Source organism: Mus caroli, unplaced genomic scaffold, assembly GCF_978045245.1.
Source record: "Mus caroli unplaced genomic scaffold, Mus_caroli_1 scaffold_2, whole genome shotgun sequence".
Taxonomy (NCBI): Eukaryota; Metazoa; Chordata; class Mammalia; order Rodentia; family Muridae; genus Mus; species Mus caroli.
Genome location: NW_028227257.1, coordinates 74,671,051 through 74,693,967, shown reverse-complemented (window position 1 = coordinate 74,693,967; position 22,917 = coordinate 74,671,051).

The window sequence follows — 22,917 nt, the reverse complement described above, 5'->3', positions numbered from 1 at the left end:
TCCAGAGTTGTCTCCCTTTGGGTTCTTTTTATTGTTTCTACTTCCATTTTTAGTTCTTGGGTGGTTTTGCTCAATTCCATCACCTGTTTGGTTTTCCTGTAATTCTTTAAGGGATTTTTTTGCTTCCTCTTTAAGGACTTCTATCTGTTTAGCAGTGTTCTCCTGTATTTCTTTAAGTGAGTTATTAATGCCCTTCTTAAAATCCTCTCCCAGCATCATGAGATATGATTTTAAATCCAAATCTTGCTTTTCCAGTGTGTTGGGGTATCCAGGACTCGCTGTGGTGGGAGTACTGGGTTCTGATGATGCCGAATGGTCTTAGTTTCTGTTAGTAAGATTCTTATGTTTGCCTTTCGCCGTCTGGTAAACTCTGGTGTTAGATGTTCTAGCTGTCTCTGCCTGGAGCTTGTTCCTCCTATGATTCTGTTAGCCCCTGTCAGCACTCCTGGGAGTCCCAGGGATCAGAGCACTCTCTGCAGGCAAGTTCTCCTCTGGCAGGGGAGGTACACAGAGCTGGTGCTCAGCTCTGCCTCCTGGCTGAGGATGAAGGCCCAAAGGGACCCTGTCCAAGAAGTTCTGTTGCTACTGCAGCCCATGTGCTTTCCTGCACGGACTGGTCTCTGAGAGACCCAGGATACAAGATGGCTATCCCAGGGTCAGAGCCCTCCCTGGACGCCGACTCTCCACTGGCGGGGAAGGTGCACAGAGGTCTGAGCTTAGCATGGTTCTGGAAGCCATTGGTATTGCTAGAATTTCAGTGAAAGTGACAAGGAAGGAAGAGACCCCCTTTATTTGACTGAATAGAGCAGAGACTCTGCTGAGAGCCATGTTGATAATGTAGAGAGATCAAGACGCTCCCAAGCTGGGCACAGTGAGGCAAGCCTGTAACCTCAGCACTTTGGAACCTCAGGAGGACTGAGAAGATGAGGCCAGCCTGAGCTACACAGTGAGACTCTGCTTCTGAAGGAAATAACAAAAGCAAAAGGGAATGCTACATTCTGCCTGTTGAAGCTGGGTGTTCTCTGGGATAGCCTCTCAATGAAGGGATACATCCCCATTGCGTGCTTAATGTCCCCCCTTACTTTTATTGTATTTGTGAACATCCAACTGTAATTATTGATGAAAAGTTTTCCATTCCCTTCAGGCCAAGTTTGCCTAAGGCAGAGACTACAATTGCCTTGGTCAGAGACCACAATTGCTTTGATTGCTGCCATTTTCTAGCACAGATGTGTACTGCTATTCAGTGGATGTGTAGGATATGTAAAGGATCAAGTGCATGCAATTCAGTGAGTCAGTGGTGTGGCTGTTGAAGAGTAGCATACCTGCTTAGAGAAACCTGCTTGCCTGTACAAAGCAAGCAGAGCCTACTCACAACACCCGAGTTCATTTGATACTGGTCTTCAAATTATTATTAGGAGTAAAATACAGAAGATGATATCCCTTGGGATGTTGACCACTTAGTACTGAGGGGTCTGTGGGTACAGGACCTCCCTCTTTAGTAGCTCCAACATGGGAGGGGATAAGTGGTGGAGTAGTGAAGGGATTAGAGTAGGATTCGGCTTCTTTTAAAAGTATTTATTTGTATTTGTGGTGTGTGTGTGTGTGTGTGTGTGTGTGTGTGTGTGTGTGTGTGTGTGTGTGTACACGGATGTGCTGGTGCCTTTGGATACCAGAAGAGAGGATCAGATTCACTCAATCTGGAGTTACAGGTGGTTATGATCTGCCCAGTGTAAGTGTTAGGATCCAAACTCAGGTTTCCTGGAAGAGCAGCCAGTGCTTTTAACCACTGAGCCATCCCTCCAGCCCTAAGATTCTAATTCTTACAAAGGTACGTACCAGAGAGTCTCTGTCCTGGGAGCTTGTTGGATTTGAGGAACTCAGTGAAAGATAGACGTGTTAGGAAGTAGATTTGCACAGAATTAAGGTTCTTGCTTGGACACACAGCTTGGCTTGTTGCCCCATGTGCCCTACAATCACCTCAGACTTTCACTGAGTGCTCACACTCCCAGTGTCTGATAGCACCTTATTTCTCAGCGGGGCTAAAGCTGAGTCAAGTCTTTTCTGAGCTCCCAAGACCTTCCAGGCTGATTTCCTATCTCTTCTTGACTGTAGATGTAATATGTTTATTGCCTATTGCCATCAGCTTCTGACCACATTTCTTGATTTGATGTCATGTCTTCAGAGCTATGCTGTAAGCATGTCACGCCATATCTCTCAAGAGACTGGTTCTCTGAGTTTTCTGTCCTCATATGGGAGATCCTTGGTCTACATTTTGGGACAGACTTTCACGGCCTTCCTTTTCCTCCTCCATGCCCAATAGCTCTGTCCTACCGGGAAATAGATTTTCAGTAATGCATTGGAAGACTTTTTGAATAGTTCTGCCAAAACTCTAGAAGGACCTGGTTTGAGCAATATTGCCCTTCTCAGCACTTCAATAAAGTATAGATACAATTGCTTCCTGCCACTGCTGTTGTTTTTGACCAGTATTATCTCCATTCTTCTCAGTGTGTCACATGAATCAGCCTTCACCTAACACTATCTTTTCCTCCTCGAGTTTGCTTTTCCAATGTCTGACCTGTCATTTGAAGGTCTTTTGACCAATGAGTTCTGGGAGGTCCCTCTACCCCACTCTCCCTCAGTTCCTGCATCCTTCTCACCTAGCACCTGGCACACAACATGCTAATTTCTCAGACCAAAAACTATTTGCAGTTTTTCTGAGATCAGTGTCCACAGCAGGGAGTGAGTGGGAGATAGACAATGTACACTTACTCAACAAACATTTGAATAAATTATTGTGTAATGTAGAGTGCACAGGACGACATATCATGCCCCCCTCCATCTTTATTTCACCTTACTTTTTTGTTCTGCGGGTGTTGGGAATCGAGACTTAGGTCCTTGTGCCAGTGGGGCAACGGTTTGACCAGTGTATCACTTCCCCAGCCCCCCCCCGTCAATAATGTTCTAATTTTTTTTTAGCCCCAAAGTTTATAATTCTGAAGCCAGTACATAGTATTTACTGAGCCTCTGGGTGGTGTATTTGCTTCAGCTTATTTTGAGTTATCTTCCATGATACATCAAGAAAACCTCAATAATGAAATGGTTAAACAGGGGTATAAACATCTAGGGTTTTCAACATACAAAGAAAACAAATCAATATCTAAAATAGAAATATCACCTAGTATTAACCCAATAATAGCTACTGAGGTACTGGGCATGCTCTGATCTAAAGTATTTGATGAGTATTTCACAGATATTTGTTGGGCATTACAGAGTCCCATGCATTGTGTCTGATGCTGGCTACTCAGAAAGGAACACATCTTATTGTGTTAAACACACACCAATCACGTTGTTTGTAATGCACCCAGGTACCAGCAGTTCATAGGTCATATTGCTTGTCCTAGTCATGCCCAGAGTCTAGTCGGCATATGTTTGCAAAGATAGTGAAGTTCAGTAAAATGAGGGGCACAGAGATGGAAAGCCTGAATAGGTCAAGGAAAGCTTGCTCTAGAACATGGCACAGTGTGGGGTTAGAGTAGGGAATAGATGTAGAGTGACTTGAGTTTGTTTTAACTGTGTGTGGGCATTCATGTGCTTATGCAAGTGGGGGTCAGAGTCAGCATGTCTCACTTGAACTGGAGCTGTAATTCAGCTAGACTGGCTGGTCAGCAAGCCCCCAATCCTCTAGTCCCCACCTCCCCAGTGCAAGGATTACAAACATGCATGTTACCCCTGGCCTTTTTTCACATAATATTTGAAAGTATGTTTTAAATTGAAATAGAACTCCATCCCTTCCACCCACCCTTTTCCTCCTCCACTCGCTCTCAGCATCTTCCCTCAAATCCTTTCCATGTCTTCCCACTCTCAAGTCAACATCCTTTTCTCATTATTATCATTACATGCATGTGCTCATGCCTGTGTGCGCATGCGTGCATATGTGTGTGTGTATACAAGTGCGCACGGACATATATACAACCTACTGAGTGTATTGTGCTAAGTGTGCATACAGTTTCAGGGGCGACCTCAGTATTGAACAACCAGTGACAGGGCTCATCCTTGGGAAAGGTTAATTCTTGCAGTGGTCCTCAGTTGCCTGACATTCTCGGCATTGTTAAGTCATCTATGCAGCTGTTTCTCAGCAAGAGAATTTCACTTAGTTTCTCTCCACGCCCCTCTTTTCTCAGCTCCAGGAAACCCTACCTACGTTCTCTTTCTATGGGTCTACCTAAATTCCTTTGTGTGAGTGGAACTGTCTGACACTGACTTCTTTCACTTCATGCCATGCTTTTGAGATTTCTCTTCATTGTAGCATCTATCAGCAACATTTCCTTCTTTTCCATGGTCGGCTAATAGCCCATCATATATGGTTTATCCATTTGTCTATTGATCAGCCCTCAGTTCCCACCATTCAGCTGTCAATAGTGCTGCTGTGCTCACAATGTACACATGTAAAAGCATTTCTAGGTAAAAGAAACCACATTTCCTTCACGGTGAGTGCTAACAGAGCATTATTTAGAAAATTGAGGTGGTAAATTAGGTATTCCTAGGTGTACATAAATAGACATATTTCTCTCATTAGTAAAAACAAGAAGAGATGCAGGAGGCATCATGTTTCTGAATAATTTGTAATCTTGAGATCTAAAACAAATTGAATGCACAAGTAGGGTGAATGGTTCAGGTAAAAATAATTTATGAAATGAAACCTCTTAAAAAAGAGACAGAAGCTGACAGCGACTGAGTGTGTAATATGCTATATTCCTGTTCTTACCTGTGTGTCTTTTGAAGCTTTACCTAGTAATTTAGCTACATTCCCATTAGTATTAGTGGGAGTTTGAAACTGAAGTCCCTGCACACGTCTTTGAAAATGTCTAGGTCAAAGTAAACTGTTAATGAAAAGCCGTTCTTCACTTTCATGAAGTAGTTTCCAAAGTGCCTCCCTGCTCCGCACGGAAGGGCTGTGGAAGGTCGCTGATTAGAGGTCATCTGCTTTAAAGCAACAGCAAGAGAAAATGTGTTAGAAAAGAAACAGCTTCCTCAAAGGAGAGAACACAAGAGTTCAGGTCTCATGTTGATTTTCAGCAGCAAAGGACACTGGGCCCTCTCAATGGCCCCTTGAAGCCAGGTGCATGTGATCAGGGATAGAGGCAAGCTAAGGTGAATTTTAATTAGGACTAAATTGTGGTATTACTCTTTCATACCCTGAACATCTGCTCCCTTCAGAAATGATGATTTATGCAGGCGATCAGAGCAGACAGCTTGCTATAGCTTATGTTACGGTTAGTGGGAAGCTGGAGAAGCTAGAGGTAGCATTTCAGAAAACCAGCATTAAATGGAGACTGGCCAGTGTGTACGGCATAGGAAACAGGGAAGGGAGGCATGATGTGTCCATCTTTAAAGTCTGATGCCAAATAGTGACTGAATTAAAAAAACAACCTATCTTCTCGACCATCTGTTGTTAACGAAGTAACTTGGACAATGCATGGGTTGATGCCTCCCACTGATGCCAAAAGACAGAAAACGAAGTCCGTTCTTTCCAGAAGGATGAAGACACTTACTCAGAAGACGTCAGTGTGCATTCTGGTCTTTAAGAATGGCATAGGGCAGGATGGGCATGGGATTATAGTGGGAAAGGAAACAACGAGAAAGGTAACTTTGTGCTAAGATTGAAATACGAATCAAATTTCAAAGCTTATGGCTTTTGAAGTATATTGATTTCCCTTTTAAATAACCATATCAAACATTAAACTGAAATATGAAGAAGTCACATATTAGCTGAAGTTTTCAAATTTTTAGAGATGTGCTCGTAATATTAACCACGTGCATTATCTTAACAAAACAATGATATTTACTTGGTTAACCAAGTAGGCCATTTCCCTAGTAAAAAAGTTACATTTATACTAGAAGGAAGTTTCTAGTTGATTCAATATGCCATCAGATATTTATATCGAAGCTAGTCTAACATAGCTTCAAGTATCAAACTACCACTTTTCATTTAGCATAAAACCTAAAAGTGTCATGTAGCTCTTGAAAGTATAAATAAAGTCTAAAATAGCTGAAATTATATTTAAAATATTTACATAAATTTAAAAAATAAATTTGAATAGACTTGGGAAAATTATGTAATGTTTGAGCAAACTTAAAAAACAATAGAGTTTTAAATAGACTCGTCATGTGAACACATCTTTTGAAGGTTTTTTGTTCTTTCTGGTTTTTAAAAGATGTTTTTGTTTGTGTGTGTGTGTGTGCATGTGTGTGTGTTTGCATGAATGTGCGTGCATGCATGTGTTTGTGTGCATATGTTTGTGTGTGTGTGTGTGTGTGTGTGTGTGTGTGTGTGTGTGTGTGTGTGTGCAGGTACCCATAGATGCCAGAAATGTTGACTTCCTGGAGCTATAGTTATAGGCAGTTATGAGCAACCTGACATGAGTATTGGGGACCAAATTCAGTGTTCTTTCCCAAGAACCTTTGCATTTAATCACTGAGCCATCCCTCCAGCCCCACACATATCTTCTTTAACATCAAGGAACTGATAAGAATTTGAAGATGTAGTTTAAATATATTATATGTAGGTAAATATTTTTGATCAACTTTAGTCATCTTAGTGATAATAATAATTATAATTCTCTCGTAATGTTTTAGAGACAGAGACAGAAGAGTCGTTTAGGTTTGCATCTTGGCTTTGCTGCCCATTGACTAGGAGGCCCTGAATTATTGCAGTTCATTGAGCCTCAGTTCCATCGCCTAAAGTGGGGATAACAGTAATGCTCCCTTCACAGAGTTGCTCTCGCATTATGCATCCAAAGGTATCAGGAAATATGTTCTAATTTTCATCTTTAGGACTTGTAAATATATCTAATAGAAATTATCTTCCTTATTAGTAGAAAATCTTTCTGTGAACTTAATAGAGGTGCTCATTTTTTATATACAAACTTTCACTGTATTGAACTGTTATAACAATAAGTTTATCTACTTATTTTATGGTTGTTTTATAACCACAGTCAGTAAAGAGCACTGTGCTGGTTAGTTTTGTGTCAACGTGTCAGAAGCAAAAGTCACTGTTGAGAACACAGCATCCATTGAGAAAATGCATACATAAGATGTGGCTCTCCGCAAGGTTGTAGGGCATTTTCTTAATTAGTGATTGATGAGAGAGGGCCCAGCCCATTGTGAGTAGGGCCATCCCTGGGCTGGTGGTCCTGTGTCTATGAGAAAGTAATCTGACAAACTATGGTGAACAAGTCAGAGAGCAGTACCCATCTATGGCCTCTGCATCAATTCCTGCCCTGCTTAAATTCCTGACCCAACTTCTTTTGATGATGAGCAGTGATGTGAAAGTGTAAGGCAAATGTATTTCCATCCCTCCTCACGTTGCTTTTGCTCATGGTGTCTCATCCATCACACTAACTGTATGTAACACTAACTAGGACAAGCATCTATCAAGGACATAGGAAGTCTGGGCTTCACTTCCTCTTACCTATGGGTTTGGACTATGAGTAAAGGAAGGGCTATTAGATACTACAGCAGTTTGTGAAGGCTTACTGTAACCTCTTCCCTTGCTATTCTGAAGAACAAAGAAGGATGTATGTATCTTATATTATTAAAATGTAGTCACTCTTGGAGAAAGGTGCTAGATTATAGCATCTTGGGTTCAGTTCAGACTGTAATTCTTTGCTATGGTAGTAAAAAGGGTTAATAATAGTTTTTACAATGTGCACATTCTCAGCTGAAGATTTGTAAAAAACAAAACTCCATGTTTGGGCTTTTTCATCATTGAACAAGTTATTTAAAATATTCAACAATGAAATCAAGGTTGTTTTCTTATAATTTGTGGAATTTAAAGAATTTTCATAGTTCATAAAACTCACGATAGAACATTACTGATTAATATGTTAGTTATACAATTTGAAGAATGAAGTTAAAATAACTATGGCTAACTAAATGCTGAACTCCAAGTAACTAAATGCTAGCTTTTTCAATAAGAAGTTGTTGGCAGGAAAACTAAAGCTAGCCTGTAAGATTTCAGTAGAACTTTCATTTTGAAAGGGTGTTCATGGTTGTAGGATCATGCCCTGCTTATAAACTAAATGTGAATTAAGGAGCAGATGTGAAGATGCAATGAGGAGAAGATGACTGAGATCATGTGGTAAAATAAGGTCATTACTTCAGAAAAGTCCTCTGTGAGCTCGGGATTCAACACAGGGGGAATGGCTACTTTAAGGATAGGTGGGAAATCAGCAGAAACATATTCATTTTTCTCTAAAGTTAAGTAATTAAGAAATTTGAAACGAGGGACAAAATAACAATATTCTCCAGTAAACTCTGGAGCCCCAGAGTCATTGCATGTGGGTTTAAGTTCTTTATCTGAAGAACAGTTGACAAAATGTGCACTGGTATCTCCTCAAGTGTGTGGCTATTAGGCTGCTCACATGCATCCTGAACTCCACAGTTGCCAGAGAAAGAGCAGCTAAGAGGATGGAAAAGGAAATTCTGTGGGCATGCACGCAGGGTAAGAGACATTTGCTCTGCAACCATTTGGAAAAGAAAGGTCTTATTGAACTTTTAGGACATTCATAAAGCTCCTAAAACAGGTAGACTGTATCCGATAGAAATATAACACAACAGAAGGTGGCAACCAAATAGAGTTACCAGAAGAAGGCATCTCAAATCCATTAATAGTCTGATTAGTGAATTAAAGGAAAATATGAATATTATATGGAAAGAAATGGAAGTTAAAAACTGAGCTAATGCAAAGGCCCAGGGAACAATAGAAGAAGGGGTTGGAAGACTGTTGAGAGCTGGAAGGTGGGAAGGAGAACCATGAACTCATAGCAACAGTGTCTGTTTACATGAGCTCTGCACAAGACTGGCTTCATCAAGAGTCTGTCTCAATTGAGGGAGGGTCTTCAGAGGCCCCACTCTCCTGGAAGAACGTCAGACAGTTAAGAGTTGCAGGAAGAGGAGGAATTATAGTCCTCTGTGGTGTAGCCAATGGTAAACTGTTCCCACTCAAGATAAATAACCTTCCCAGATAGAGCATTGTGGAATAAGGACCCTCCAGAATATCACTGAATTTGCTTTGTGTGAGCCATCTACTGCTGGGTTGGGGCCTTATTGTGGTAAGTCTCCAACCCAAATATGTCCTGGCAATGAAAACACAACTCAGTTAATATGAATACAAGCTGTGCGCCTAGATTGGGTAGATCTACCATTACAAGATCTCACATTTCTTACACACTGTTTAGCTGTGGGTCTCTATGTTTATTCCCATTTTCTGAAGGAGAATGTTTCTCTGATGACTGAAGAGCAAGACATTGATCTATGAGTATAGCAGAATGTTGTTAGGAGTCATTTAATTGTTGTATTCCAGTCGCAGAACACTAGAATTTGGCTTTCCCCCTAGGGCCCTGGTGATCTTGTCTCAAGCTCTTGGCCACTCAAACAGTGTTGGGAATGATCTCCATCTCTTGGAGTGGACCTTAAATCAAATTAAATGTTGGTTGGTTAGTCCCACAGGCTTTGTGCCACTGTTATACCAATGCATCTTGCAGGGAGGACACCATGATAGATCGAAGTCATGGTAGCGGAGTTACCTTTCTCCTTTGGTAACATGCAGAGGGCCTTGCAGTACCATGAATACTAGTCAGTAGGAGTGAAGGCTCTGTATAGGCACCAGCTATACTACTCCGTGTTGAGTGAGTTGAATAGGCATTGTCTTCAGCAGTAGGGCCTTGCTATCAGTTAGTGGAGAGTAACTGATATTGGCAATAGCCTGAGTTGATTGTGGGTTCCCTTTGACCAACAACTGGATTAGATGTGACCCATTCCTGTCCTGAAAGGTGATAGGAGATCTTCAGTTGAGGCTCCATCTCTCCACATATTTTCTGGTGATTCTATTTAGATCACCTTCATATATATATATATATATATATATATATATATATATATATTAGGAAGCTTCTACTGTATTAGATTTTTTTTATCCTACAGTTCTTTTGCTTTTAAGTAATGGCTTCCAATGTCGTATTTTTAGTGGATTTCTATGTGTTAATATGTGTGTTTCTATGTCTATTTGTGTTTCTTGTGCTTTTTCCTTTACTTTTTTTGTTCATTTGTCTGTTTTGTCCTATTTAGGTTTGTTTGTTTTTATTTTATCTTATTTTACTATTTTCTTTTAATCCTTTTAGATGCCTTTAAAAGTAGATTTATTTATTTTATGTATTTGAATGCTCTGCTTTCGTGTACCCCAGAAGAAGGAATCAGATTACATTATAGATGGTTAATAATAATAACCATCTAATAATAATAATAATAACCAGCATGCGCTGGCTGGGAAATTGAACTCAAGCCATTGTAGCTAACAATTGTCTGTAATTCCAGTCCCAGGAACATCAACACCCTCTCCTGACCTCATGGGCAACCCACATGCAAGTGATAACACACACACACACACACACACACACACACACGTGCGCGTGTAAAGCACCCACACAGATAAAACATTTTTTTTATGGTTATAGAGCTTTATTGTAGAAAGGCAGGGAGAAAGGAGAGAAGGTAGAGAAAGGCCGGCCATAGCCACATGGAGAGAAGGCAGAAGGGAAAGACAAATATTTTTTAAAAGGTTATTTGTTTCCAGAAAATCTATACTATAAGATATGTTGAGGACTCTTTTACATAGGAAAAATGAGACTAAAAATGAATTTGAGTATGTATGAGTGAGTTATTTTAAATATGCAATAACAAACTGTTCACTTACATAGACAATTTGGTGTGCAGATACATTTTTAAAGGGCTTAAAACAGATAGAGTGTGTTTCCTGAGCATATATAATTAAATTAAAAATCATAAGATATCAGAAAAACACAGTTCTAAATAACCCACGAGTTAAAGAAAAACTCTGAGAGGAAGTTCATAGTTCATAGTTCAACAAAGTGTAATCCAACCTCTCCCGTGTGGGGGATGAAGCCCCGTGCTTTTCTCTGCTGTTTTCCTTTTTGTTCTGAGAAAATGTCTGACAAACAACTTAAATCGAGAGTTAGTTTGTTCACCTCCTGACAGACGAGAGATGGGAGGTGCAGAGGAAGGAAGGGAGAGAGAAAGAGAGGGGAGGGAAAAGAGGTGAGGATCGAAGTCCAGGACAAGATAGATCCAAGGACCTACTCCAGTGACTTATTTCCTCCAGCTGGGAAGTACCTACAAAGTTTCAAGTGGTCCCCAAAGGAGCAACTCAGCTGGACTCAACCCCTCAAATCACAAGGCTTTTGGAAAACCAGCTCACATCCAAACTGGAACAGTACACTCCCTAGAACCCCAAAGTCTCATGTCCATCTCATAAAGCAATATTTAGTATACCTCCAAGGGTCCCCAAAACTTTAACAGTTCAAACATTGTTCACAATCTAAGTTCAGCTAAGATCTGAGACTCAAGGCAATTTTTTCCTCTTAGGCTGTGTAAAATAAAAACAAGCTGTGAATGTCATGTTTGGTTGTCTCTAGGAATCCTGGTCTTTTCTGAAGGGAAACAAAGGGGAAGAGAATCTGAGGGAGAGGAGAGGTGGGGGAACTTGTAGCTGGGATATAGTGTATGAGAGAAGAATCTATTTCAACTAAACAAAAACAAAGAAAACCATTTCAGCACGGATGAAACATTCTTATTTCATAAAAGAGGAAAGGAGAGATGGAAGCCACAAAAGGAAAACACCAAACAGAACTTAACATTTCAAGCATTAAATCCTGGAGATCCATGGGCATGTGATACGACATGAGCTCATGAGCTCGGATGGGCAGACAGCCTCCTGCTCTGGCCTGTGTCCAGCTCATATTGTCCTTCTTTTAGGTCAGCACAAGTCATTCTTATAACTTTCCTCAATCGAAATTCATGTTCCTGTCCATCCCAGCTGCACAGTAGATTTCATCTCCATAGCTTCACAGGTTGCCTGGGATCATATAGGCTTCCTTTGAAATTTGGGCAAAAACTTCCATGGCCCTGCAACTTTTGCACTCCGCAAGCCCGAAAACCCAGCAGCACAGGGATAGTGTCGGGGGCAGCTCCCATTATGATAACATCTGGCTCCCCTAGGACCGCAGCTGCAATGCCTCCTGAATGCCTGGGCAGCTAAGCCCAGCAAAATGCTCCAAGCATCCCAGGCTCCCTTAGAGCTCTGTTCTCAAAGCCAATTCTTTAAACAACTTAAAACCTTTACAGTCCGGATCTTGCAGTTGATGAGATCCACCTAATTCTTAAGATGCCCTGTGGGCATCTTTTCTATTATCAGTTAAATGTAATTGGTTTCTTTTCATAGGACTAATCACTTTAATGACTATGCTTTTTGTTTGTAACTTTAAACAAACTCCCTTGCTGGGGAGATTGTAATTTTTAAAGACCTTTTTTCAGACTTTTTTTCTTCTCACATTTTTGAACTATAAGGCTGGCGAAAAGCAGTCAGAAATAGCCACGTCATAGCCAGAATCCTGGACAACCTTAACAGTTCATCTGCTGGGTTGTTTAGTTCATCCCTTTTTAAGCTCTGCCTCTGATAATATGTTAGCACACAGATAAAATGTGCAGGAACTCCTGGCTAGGTTGGAACACATAGGACATCTATGCTAGCTCCCATATCTCATTTCTGCCTTAAATCCTACTGAGTGAGCACCTTACTGTTTGCATTCCTGTGAGCATGCCAGGCTCTTGAACTCCCATCATAACTGCCCATTAAGGACTGCTCACAGGATTCTAGGCTTTCCCCAGCATGCTTCTTCATACTCTTCTGATTTCCTCCCATTAACCAACTGCTTAGGAACTGCGCTGTTGGGTCTAGTTGTAGCATCAGCCACACATTGGCTTCAACTTTCTGTCCTGTACTTTTTTCATGGCTGTGAGGAAATGCCTAGTATAAACGACCTTAAGGATGAAAGATTTATTTGGGCTTTTGGTTTTAGAAGGTTTCGTCTGTGTTTTGTTGCTTACCTCCAGACACTTTGGCAGAATATCACAAGGGCATCATAGGAGAGCCATCTATCTCATGAACAGGAAGCAGAGGTGGTGGGGATGGGGGGCAGCATAAGCAAGGAACAAGATAACCCAAGGGCCCACTTTGGTGGCCTATTCACTCCAGGTATTTTTTGTTTCCTAAAGTTTCCAGATTTTCCCAGAAATAATGATTAGAACTTAAGATGAAGCCCTCAGTATAGAAAAGCCTTTTGCAGGATTGGTGAGAAGGGGTGGGGCTGGGAAGAGCTACAGCAGAGGACTCCAATACTAATACTTTAAAAGGGGAGATGTTTTCAACTCCTCATCAGATACTTCACTAGAACAAAACAGAGTTCTACTTAGAATTAGATAAAGGAAGAAAGACATAAAGAGTAGACATTGGCTAAAGAGATCATATTAGACAATGTAAAAATATCTTTACAAGTTAAAAAAAATGTCTCTTTGAAAAGATCAATGAGATTGGCTACAGGTGTTACAACTGTGAAAAGAATTGACAGGTAGTTTCAAAAATATCACCAATAAAACTGATAATGTAAATTCAATGGAAGAGTTCCTGCAATTACACAAGCTACCATTATTGACACAGTAAAATCTGTAAATAGTTATTAGATGTGGGCACTGGTGCAGGGTCCCGAGGCAGGGTGAGCAAGGAAAGTTAGTGGACACAGCAGTCAGACTGCATCACTGTGTAGGAAGACCTGGCATAAGCAACCTAATAGGAGAAAGAATTGTTCTAGCTCACAGTCTGTTGTTCTGTCTTGTCCCACAGTCAGGCAGAACAACATGGTGCTAGAAGAATGTGGCAGAAGAAATACTGAACAGGGAGTAGACAGCCTAAAGTTAGAAGAGAGTCGCAAGATACATGTGTCAGTGTGAGAGCTGTCAGTGTATCGAGTGGAATGTGTGGATTTCCCAATGCAAATGACAAATGGAAGGAAGTGAATACAGACAGGAAGTAGAGTCACATTCAATTCCAAGCACATGTCCCCAGTAATGTGCTTCAGCCAGCCAAGATCAACTTCTCATTTTGTGAGTCCATCAAGAGATTAAGAAGTTTATTAGATCAATGCCTCAAAAGCCACTCCTTACTAAATCCCCATCAGTTGACAAACAAGCCTCCATGCGTGGTGGCTCCTGTTTAGATAGCGGCAAATGTTGGGGGAGTGTGACTTTGTAGGAAGCTTGCAGACCTTTTCTCCCTTGTCATTTGAAAGCCCTGAAAACTCATCAAAAGGATTCGAGTTAGGAGAGTAATGGAGGGTAACCAGGTTTATGATTTGAATAGTTGATTTTAATGTTTGACAGAAAATGAACTGAGTGGGTCAGAGTAGACTCAGACAACTATTAGTTAACTATTGTCCTAGTAACAGCACAAGGGTGTAAGAGTTAACAGGGAAAGGGTTATATTGACTTGTATAGTCTTTAGAAGATTAGAAATGACAAGCCGTGTAATGGCATGGATATGTGACTCAAGGAACACTAAAGTGTCTTGGATTGCGAGGGTAGCTTTTAGGCTTCTAGTTTGCACCTCTAGATAGCAGGTTTCCTGCCCCTAGAACATGGAATTCTAGAGTACTAGTCTTGAAGAAGGAAGAGTAGTATTCCATATTGGATATGTTGATTCTGCCGTCTATTTCACAGAGGCAGCGATATTGAGTAGACAGCCCAGAGCTTAAAAGGCAGTCTCAGGACAGGTAGGTCTCTTTGGGAGTTGTCAGTATACAAAAGGAAGTTGGGATTTTAGGACTCGCGCTTAATAATATCTTAGGAGAAAAAGTAGAGCCTGAAAGAAAGAGGCCAGGGTCTCACCTTGAAAAGTAGTCATGAAATCGAGAGTCACAAGCCTACTACAGAAAGAATGAGAAGAAAACTAGGTGGGTTACTGTGTCTCATTTCAAATGGAAAACAAGGACAAAGAGTTTAACAAAGAGAAAGAGAAATGATGCTTAGAATTCAATCAAGTGAGAGCCAAGAGACTTCTGTATGAGTCAGGGTTCTCTAGAGTCTCAGAACTTAAGGCATATCTTTATATATTTAGGAACTTATTGTAATGACCTACAGTCTGCAGTCCAACTAACCCAACAGAGAGAAGCTGTGAATGGGAAGTTCAAGAATATAGTAGTTTCTTAGTCCCCCACCCCCACCCCAAGGCTAGTTGTTTCAGCTGGTCTTCTGTATAAGCTGGAATCCTGAAGAAGTAGGTTCCAAAAGATGTGCTGGCAAGTAAGTGCAAGCAGGTGAAAAAAAAGTCTTCCTTCTTCCAAAGTCCTTATGTAGGGCTCCAGCAGAAGGTGTGGCTCAGATTAAAGATATGTACCACCATGCCTGAATCTGGAACTTCCTTTGTCCCTGGCTGACCTTGACTGAACTCAGAAATCTGCTTGCCTGGGTCTCCTGGGATTAAAGGCACATATTACCTTGCATGGGCCTAAGCTTTTCATGAACACTGTGTCTCAAGATCTCCATGCCAAGATCCAGTTTCTAGGACTGTGTCTTCCACCCTCATGATCTGGATCACTGGTGTGCCCTCCATGTCTGGATTGTAGTTCATTCCAAATGTAGTCAAGTTGACAACCAGGAATAGCCATCACAACTTCCTTATCCTCATCGGTTGTCTTTGAGAAAGCTGTTGTTGGTACAATGAAAGCAAGAAAGAATGGTTTGAGAGCGAGAGACAGAAAAGGAACCTTCAAGAGAGTCCATGGACAGCTATCTCCTTGCATCATTCCTGTGAAGAGGGGAAAATAGGTCTGGGGACATGTGAGGCATGGGAGCAATTTAATTAGCAGACAGTAAAGACAGCATTACATAGAGGAGGAACTCCTGTAATATAATTGAGAGAGAAAGAGAGTTGCTAGGGAGGTAGGCCTGTAGCTTTAGCAGCATGAAGAGGAGGCTTCAGGTTTCTCTGTGTAACTTATATAAACCTGTGGCAGAGGATGGAGAAAGGGAAACTTGGTGGAGATAACAGACAAGTGACAGGTAGAAACATATACACTGTGCAAAGCGAGAGAGGTACCAACAAAGAAACAAAAGTGAAGTGACTGGGCAGTGTGTAGGAACCAAGGAGGATGCCTGGGACGGCAATCATGCTGGTATATTTAGTTGTGTGACTTTCTTCAGCGGCACCAGGCTTCTGCGCCTGGAAAGGACAGCAAGATCTATTAGGAGCTAGGCTTTTGCGACAAAAGGGAACAAGAAGAGCAACACCAGTAAGGAAAGGTGTTGGGTTTGAGTGAGATTCTAGAAAGAATGTTAAAGCGAAGAATAGTACGGTCTCCCCACTGTAGAGTAAATTGTGAGTTTTAGATGGCATCAATGATAAGGCCAGCATCCCTTGGAGCTAAGCAGTCGCCATCTTGTGCATGTTCTCAATCCTTGGTCTCCTCAGCATCTCTTGTAGTTAAGCAATTGCCATTTCCCGCATGTTCTCCATTCTTCGTCTCTTCCTTTCCCCACATTTTCTTTCTTATCCTGCCTGTCCTTCCATTTCCTCCATTCTTTCTTCTTATTTCTCCTCCTTCCTTCTTTTCTTTTTAAAATACTTGTGTGTTAAAATACACAATTTAAATTTAGCCATTACAATTACTTTTCTATTTTATATGTTAGAAATATTTTAGAAATAAAAAAAATGTATTTTGCAATGCAATGAAAAAAACTGTATGGAAATCATTTAAATGTATGTTTGGGTTAACCAGAACTTAATATAATACATTATTTTATGCTGTGTAGGATTTGTTTGCATGCACAATAAAAATTAATCTAGATTTCCCAGACATGGATGGCAGAAAAAATGGCGACATCTCAAAAGGTAAGTGGCAAATATTTAAAATCATTTTGTGATGATTTTGAAGGAAATTTATATAGTTTTCATTTCAAGCATTTTATAGAAAAGAAGCAAGATTTTAATTATAGCATGGATAAACACTGTATTCTTACACAAAGGGGCACCATGTGCTCCTGTGAATACCTTTCAAGGGGCATCAGGGTTGTAAGAATCTTCTTTTGCCACAAGTTTGAGTTATTTTTAAGACGAGTATTTTAAATCTAATGAACCATAACGAAATAAACATCATTGATATATCTGTAATTTAACCAGTTTCTATGGGATCCAACACCTAAGAGAAATTACTGGGTCTTAGAGTGTGGCTTGGTGACATAATGCTTGCCTAGTGTGTGAAAGGCTGTGGATTCAATCCCCAGAGAAAGGAGGGAGATAGGGAGGAGGTGTGGAGGGAGAGAGAATAATCTCTTTAGAGATTACCCAGGAGTTCTATAATGTGCCTTCAAATACTTTCATTGTATATATTAGCCAGAGGCAAGATGTTAACATGCTATCTCTACAGATCCAGTTTTAGGCTAGTGCCTGGAAACAAAACCAGCACTGATACCACAATCATGTACACAGATGTGTTACTGTAACAGGAGGGAGATTGATGTCATGTCATCTATCTTTGCCTCATTCCTGAGGAGGACTTATAGATTTAGTAACATAATCTGGGCTGTAAGGTTACACATCAACAACTACAGTCGGAGAAAGCAGCCACAAGGAATATTGCCAATATTGTGTACTCTCTTCACGCACACTTTGGAAGAACAGGCATTTCCTTGATTCATATCCATAGTTAATGCTTATCTGTGATAATTGGTCCATGTCATTGTTCATAAAAAACCTTTGTTATGATTGATAGGATTGTATGTACTTAGAAAGCAAATCTGTTTGTCTTGTTTTTGCCCCCTTTATTAAGGTTTTTTTTATCTGAATTGTTTTATTCCTATTAATACTTAGGATTGGTATTACCTACGAGCAGATAAAAGTTTTCAACTGCCTGTCTTCTGTAGTTCCAGGAAGCCTTCTGTATGCTCTTCCTGAGGGTGGTAGGAGTGTATTGAAATTGATTTCTTATGTGAGGATTCTCATTCTCCACCTCACATTTTCCCATGGTCAGTACTATGTAGAGTTGTCCCTCTACACATATTCATAAGCCTTTACTTACCGTTTAGGCCCTGTAGCTCTCCTTGAGTTGTAAACATTAGCTTTGACTAGGCTGTTGGAACTTAACAACTGAGAACTTGGTTAACAGGAGAAATTTGTATTTACAAAGTTGAAATTTATCTTCTTTTACTGGGGAAGACTAAGGCAGGAGGCGCACAAGTTTGACCACCAGTCTGGACATGATCTCAAAAACAAAAAATAGTTTACTGACCCAAATAGTGAGGCTGTGGCTGAGACTATTGTATCATGGGCTCCAGAGAAACTCAAAGGCACACCTCATGCTTTATGGGTCCCGGAAATGTGTTATTCTCACATTTTAACTTGTGCATCACCCTGTATTTTGCACACTTATAAAAGCTTATGTCAGCAGAAATCAGTTTCTGCAACTACTAACACATAGAAGCAGCATAGGTTCACTGGGCTTAATGTAGTTAAAGAGGCTGATCCTCCTGGAGGCTTTTCCAGCCTGTAGCACCCATCATCACTTAGTATTGGGTTCTGACATTTGTTTGTCTTTGTTACTATGATATTGTGCATCGACTGATTGGAGTCCCTAACTTTTCTTTTGATTGTCTTCCAAACCTAGATTTAGAACTGGTCGAATATTATCTTAAAGGTAACTTCAAATTTAAATAAACAAATACCAACACTCTTGACTTGCTGTGGCTTTTTTTTTATTGACATATATCAGATCAGGTAATAAGGTCTAATGTTAAGATCATACCAGGTTCCTCTCGAAAGCATAGATTAGCAGTGCAGTTCTAGCAATGATTAAAAGCAACAGATAATGGTTTTTCTGCTTCCTACTTCTATTTTAGAGTTATATATATTTTCAAACTTTCCTCTTATGTTATGAGAAATGAACACATTTGTCATGACACTTAACTACTTTGACATTGTATCATCTAAGTGAGTCTTTTATAAATTCTACTAGATTTACAAATTGTTTTTGTAATTAGGTTTCTAAACCATGGTGAGATTTTAATTAAAAATATATAATATATATGAAATATAAAATATATAATTATATACATATAAAATGTTAAAGATAGCTTTGAGTGTAAATAAATAAATACCAATATTGTTGATTTGCTGTGGCTTTTTCATTGTTTATTTTACATCAGATCAGCATATACATATATGTACATACGTATATATTATTTTTCATATGAAAGGGGGATGTGAAAATGATGTCTCATCACTAACCAAGTATTAATGTCCAAAAGCAAAGGATGTAGCAGTTTTCTCCAATGGAATGCCACTGGTAGGTATATCAACCACACTAAAGGCAGGTTTCAAGACCAGGAGTAATTGGCCAACACAAAATGAACTCTGTGGTTTGGGGGAGAAGGGTGGGGTTTTTCTGTTTGTTTGTTTGGTTTTTTTTTCCTTTTTTTGAGGGGGGCCTTGTTTCACTTTGAAATTTTATTTGTTTTGGTATTTATTTTGAGAGAGAGGGAGAGAGAGAGGAGAGAGAGAGGGGGAGAGAGAGAATATGATGTTGGTTAGGGAGGTGGGAAAGATCTTGGAGAAGTTGAGGGAGGGGAAAACATTTAAATTTTACTGAAAGAAAGAAAATTGAAATAAAGGAATAAAAAGGAAAGTATGTACTAACAGCAATTCTGTAGTTGTGGTTTCTGTATAGATGCATCCTATCAACAGTAAATCATTATTTAGTTCATACAAACAATGTGCTATTCTATAACAAGATGATGCCTAACAGAGTAACAGGGCTAACAGGAAGAAAATCAAGAGGAGTAGACTTTCCAAACTGATGTACCTTTAAAACCAGAACATTTACTGAATAATAGTTATTAACATAGAAGATAAGATGACAGTGCTGGCCAGGCATCTCAGAGCACTGCTCTGAAGTGAAGGCACAGGAGTAAACCAAACTCCCATAAATTAATCTCTTCTCTTCTCTTCTCTTCTCTTCTCTTCTCTTCTCTTCTCTTCTCTTCTCTTCTCTTCTCTTCTCTTCTCTTCTCTTCTCTCCTCTCCTCTCCTCTCCTCTCCTCTCCTCTCCTCTCCTCTCCTCTCCTCTCCTCTCCTCTCCTCTCCTCTCCTCTCCTCTCCTCTCCTCTCCTCTCCTCTCCTCTCCTCTCCCCTCCCCTCCCCTCCCCTCCCCTCCCCTCCCCTCCCCTCCCTTCCCCTCCCCTCCCCTCCCCTCCCCTCCCCTCCTTCCTCTTCCTCTTCCTCTTCCTCCTCTTCCTCTTCTTCCTCTTCTCCCTCTCCCTCTTCCTCTTCTTCCTCTTCTTCCTCTTCTTCCTCTTCTTCCTCTTCTTCATCTTCTTCCTCTTCCTCTTCTTCCTCTTCTTCCTCTTCCTCTTCCTCTTCCTCTTCCTCCCCTCCCCTCCCCTCCCCTCCCCTCCCCTCCCCTCCCCTCCCCTCCCCTCCCCTCCCCTCCCCTCCCCTCCCCTCCCCTCCCCTCTCTCTCTCTCTCTCTCTCTCTCTCTCTCTCTCTCTCTCTCTCTTTCTGTGTCCATTCACATGCATGCTTGTAATACACAGGCCTGAGGCATTGAACTTGGGTTGTGAGACTTGGTAGCAAGCCCTTTTACCCATCTTGCTGGCCTTAGTGTCTTTCTGTGCAAAGTGCATGCCTGGTGTTGAAGGAGTACAGAAGAGGGCGCTGGAGCCCCTGACACTGGAGGTAGAGATGGTTTGAAACTGTCCTGTAGGTGCTGGGGCTCACACCCAGGGCCAGTGTTTTTACCTGCTGGGCCTGCTCTCTAACTGCTGTGTCTCCAATGCTAACATGCTTAGTAACATGGCATTCACATTGTGGTTAGCAGTCTCCAACTTTATTTTTTTTAAAAAATATTTTGACTACTCTGGAAATTATTGCATTGTGGTGAACTGCAAAAGTCACTTTTGCCCTAAAGAGCAAAGCCATCAGTCTCTTAGAACATTTCTCTGTCAAACGACCCTGCTTTCCTGTTGATCATTCTAGATCATGGACGATAGTACAAGACTTACTGCAATGCTTCTGAAACAAGTCAAAATGGTGTATCAGTTAAGCAATTCCAAAGACATTCTGTGTGAAACAGAATACTCACTGTTTATTCTATTTTTCATCCCGCATCCAATGACAATGTCCAAAAGAACTCTGTTATGACTATTGTATTTATTTGTGTGTCTGTTTATGCACATGGTCATGTATATGTGTAAGTGCATGTGTGTGTGTGTGTGTGTGTGTGTGTGTGTGTGTGTGTGTATGTGTGTAGACCAGAGGTCAGCTTTGGGTGTCATCATCAGTTGTACTCTACCTTAGGTTTTGAAGCAGTGTCTTGTCCTTTCCAGCTGGAACCCTCCAATCTACACTGTTCTGCCTTTTCTACAGTGGAATCACAGGCACACAGCACAGTACCCAGGGTTTTTACATAGTAAGCACAAAATCCAACATGTTTTTGTGGAGAGATTAGAATTTAAAGATAAAAATCTTCCGAACGATTCACCTCAAGACAGAAGTGGATTCCAGGATCAGTTGGTTACCTTGGTGAATAAAATTCAGTAGATCCAAAAACTCTTGATGTTAAGGCACAGAGAATATGAAGTTCTCCATTTTCACTTGCTGTGATTTCACTGAGATGTTTTTTGGATGCTAGATTTCAGCTGGGATTCCTTCAGGAGACAGCTTCCAGATCCCTGGAATGGGTACCATTGCTTAGGCTCTGAGAAGCTAGTAGATTTAGGTCTACACCAACCTTTTCTTGCCTTTATTATCCCACCAAACAAAGTAATTGTAACACCAATACCACACCCATTACGTTCAGAACAGAAACTAGTCCAAGAAACTGTGGATATATCATCCAAAAATTAGGTTTCCAGGGCTCAAGAATTGATAGAATTCAGACCCCCAAAACATAGCAGAAGCAAAATAAAAGAGTGCAGAGGTGAGAAAATATTCTTCCTATCAGTCCTGCTGGGGTGACCGTCAGCCTGTGTAGTTGCTCAGAGTCTGTGGCCTGAGATGCATTTGATATATATGTGTGTGCATGTGTGTGTGTATGTATGTATGTATGTATGTATGTATATACACACTGTGTCTCCAGGAGAAAATTGACCGATGTACACAGGCTCCATCTCAAAAGGCTACACATAGTACTGTGAAGTTCCCTCAGTTTAAGTTCAAAATCCAGTTTATATCAGTAATGACATTGAATGATTACTTAGCTTCTTAGAGACCAGTTCCTTTATTTGTAAAACAGGAATTAAAAATAACTTCTTTCATAGTGTGTTTTGGAGATTAAGTATATTATACACAAAGTCCTTAAAACAGCCTTGTACAAGACTAGTTTCAATCATCATTGCTACCAAAATCATTATTCTTGAACAGGGGACTGACAGTGTCATGTGTGTGCAACATCGGTAACTTAGCCTTTGTGGTCACACCTGTTGGGGTGAGGCTCTGTTCTCATTTGTGAAGTGTTCTTAGGATTGTAATGCTCATTGTCTTCTTGGAAACTAGACCCATACTGAACTCAGAGTGCTTCCTGTCTGGTGGCCAAGTGCCCAGTTTGTTTCAGAAACACCATTTTTTTACAACTGTGCTCTAGCAACCACCACAAGGGCCTCTGCCTAGGGAATTGTTAAAACTCAAGGAACCCATTTCATCAGCATAGGTTGCCCCATACAATCACAATCACAATCACAAACACATTTGGTCTGACAATAACCTTAAGTAGAGCTGTGAGCCCAAACAGCTATTCATGTTTCTAGGCTCATGTTCTCTAAGACCTCAATGATGACCAAACTCATTGCCATCTCCTCCCATGACATGCTCTTTTCTCAGTTGTTCAGTGTCTGGCCTTCAGTTACTATTTTAGTTTGGTATGTAGTTGCAGTAGTTCGTATACCTGTTCTTTTCATAAAAGTCTACTCTGCGACAGCTTGGAGTCATCATTATCTGTTGAAGCCATGTCCTTTCTTCT